This window comes from Belonocnema kinseyi, chromosome 1 (assembly GCF_010883055.1).
Source record: "Belonocnema kinseyi isolate 2016_QV_RU_SX_M_011 chromosome 1, B_treatae_v1, whole genome shotgun sequence".
NCBI lineage: Eukaryota > Metazoa > Arthropoda > Insecta > Hymenoptera > Cynipidae > Belonocnema > Belonocnema kinseyi.
The window spans coordinates 182,928,935-182,932,212 of NC_046657.1; positions in this window are offsets into that span (position 1 = coordinate 182,928,935).

The following is a 3,278-nucleotide window of genomic DNA, read 5'->3' on the forward strand; positions in this document are numbered from 1 at the left end:
GAAAGAGAGGTATCGAGACCTTATAAGGGAGTTGCAACGATTATACCCGGAATATTCTGTTAAACTAATCGTCCTTATCATCGGCGCTCTTGGAGGTGCCAATCTTTCACTTGCTAATGGCCTAAAAAGCATTCCTGTGTGTCAACAATGTGCTAAAACACTTGCGGGAAAAATGCAGAAGGCGGTAGTCCTTGGGTCGCTCCATGTTACATAATTCAAGATGGCTGATTTAATATGGCAACTTGGTGTGTAGAAAATCAACTTTTGCTCGAAGAATACATGTGAGTACTTATTTTATGGGTTATCAAGGTCACTGAATTCAAATCTACTTTCAGATTTCCATTTTTATAAAGCTCTCTGCATTTAACAGGGTTGAAACTGTCATTGTATTAAATTTACAATGTCCACATTACTTTTTTTAAATTTATTTTTAGTTTTTTTTTACTTTTAAACTTTTTTCCATTCTCATAATTTATGATTGAGAAAGTATTAGAATTGTCGGAAATTTGACAACACACTTTTTCAACGGATCTCCACGTTTCGAGACCCTCTGAATCCGAAAATCAGGTTTTTAGGATGGCGCCTGTCTGTCTGCCCGTCCGGCCGTCCGTCCGTAAACACGATAACTCTCAAAAAAATTAACGAATAAAATTCATCTTTGGCACACTTTTTTAGGTCCTAAAAGAAAGGACGAGTTCGTGAACCAGCCACTTTTGATGAAAATTCAAAAAGTGAGCCCATTTTGAAAATTTTTGAGACCACTTTTTTCTGAATTTGCAAATTCCATGCACAGATGTTTATAATATTAAAAAGAACAAACAATGTATCCTTATGACTTTTTTTCGATAAAAAGAAAATTCTCAGAGTTATAGCGTTTTCAAAATTTTTTTAATCAACCAAAAATCAAAATTTGAAGCCGAAAAACGCACGATATAAAAAAAAGTCAAGAAAAGAAAAACATTTCTTTTTAAAAGCCCTACAAAATTATCATAACTAATTTTTGGATTTTCTTCAAAAATCGAAAATTCAAATTTTGATTGCACAAAAAATAATGGAAAATCAAAAATTCCATTTTGTGAACAAACTATGTAGGATATAAAAAAAGATGAATTAACAAAAATGGTTATCCCAAAAAAGATCTACAATTTCGTTAAGAATCATTCTTGATAGGACGCGTATTTTTTGTTTTATTCGTGAAAAAAAACTTTGAAAAAAAAATAAAATCCTGTTTACAAATGTCTGTCGGAAATCGAGCGCGCAGCGCGAGTGTCACGATAAATACTGCCATCTAAAAGAGATCTTTTTGATAAAGGAACCCAAAATGATAAATGAGCTCTAAATGATACCTTACTTGGGGTTCGAAAGGATCTTAAATGTAATCGAGCCTATTCATAAAGAACCTATTTTTCGCTTTGCCCACTTGGACATTATTTTTAATTAATAACACAATATTCACCTTAAATCAGACATTTCATCGAACTGTGATGGGCATAGCTTAATGAACATAATTAACTTATAATATTTATTACTACAAGTGAAATAGATATAATGAATTGATTGATATCATTTGCAGGTTATGTAGCAAACTTGTAAATATAAAGGCTTATTCATATCAGTGCTCCCAATCTTGGGAACTTTTTGAACTGCGCTGGCGTCGCGCCGGTAACATGATTGGTTACTGTTGACGGGCTGAATTTGAATAGTGTCGATATTCAAATGTGATATTTATAATAAATAATGATTAGGGAATGCATTGACAGTAATTTCTTAATCATAAAATAAGATTTTGAAGTGACAGATAAAAATTTAATTCGATTTGAATTAAAAAGACGTTGTGAATTCCAAGTTCAGAGAAAGAAAGCATTTTTTTAGCTTAATGATTAATTTTGTCTCTGTCGAGTTTCTAATTTTTTTTTATTCGCAACTATTTGGTCTAAAATAAAATCAATAAAGTTCCTAAAAATAAATTGAATTTTTTTTTTGAAGTTAATATTAAAAACGTTTTTTGGAATAAAATCACAATATTTTTTTATCTGTTGCTCAAAAATTCTATTTTAGGATTAATAAATTACTTTTGAAGCATTTCCAAATCATTATTTATCATGAATATAACATTTGAATATTTATATAATTTTAAATGCGCGCGCTGAAAGCAACAAAACATGTTGCTTTCGCGGCACACGCGCAGTTCTAACAGTTCCCAAAATTGGGAGCACTGATTCATATGCTAAAAAATATTCGTCTAAAGTCATTGGTCAACAAACTTATGATGTATGCTCGCATTTATAAATAAGTCATTATCAATAATATTCAATTGTTAAAAAGGGAATCTTGCATTAACGCTTTTGAATTTATTTATTTTTTTATTTCAAGCAAATACCCTAAGTGTATTTTCAACTTTATAAAGTAAGTATAACGAACTATATGCATTTTGATACTGCATATGCAGTATCATTTTTCATCACTTTTAAGAGTAAGTTAAAAATGAGTTAGCTGAGTAATGCATTTTCACTTATAATCAATAAAATCGCATTGCATTTCCAATTATTAATTGAACAATGATTTTAAATTACGGTAATTTAAAGGTGATGTAGACTTGAACCAATTTTGTATTAAAAATTATAAAATAAGTGAACTTTAACAAGTAAAAAATAAAATGAATAAATATCAATATCGTTAGTGTTTGCTTTACCGACATATTCTGTAAAACGCTAACTTACCAACCCGACTTCGCAAGCGGTTGGTTTGTGAATGGGCCTTGATGCTGTTGATGCTGTTCTTTTCAAGTGCGCTCTAAACGAACCCATTTAGGTCTCTACAGGTATCTATTGGAGCTCAAGTTTCAAATGACAGCAAGCTTCATTTGAGCCGCAACATGAGTGAACCCCTAGTTTTTTCTGCGTGAATCTCTTTTTACAAGTAATGTGGCATTTGAGCCAACGATAAATGCGCGAGAAATGCTAATTTTTTTACTGCTGGAGCATTGGTGAATCGTCTGCAGAGGAATCTCAACGTTTTTCCGTGCTCCTTTGTAGTATAGTATAATATTTTTATATTCGGAAACTTCTTTTTTTGGCTCCTTTCATAAAGAGAATTGAATGTTAAAATGGCATCATTAGGTTTTGCTCAATGACTTGCACGTGTAGCTTCGCACTTGAATGTCGCACCTAAACCGTCGCAGACACATTTTCCATGAGCGGTTGCGTGGCAATGCCTTTCTGCTAAAAACCAAAATCATCATAATATTTCACTAAATTACACATTTGGCTTCGATTTTT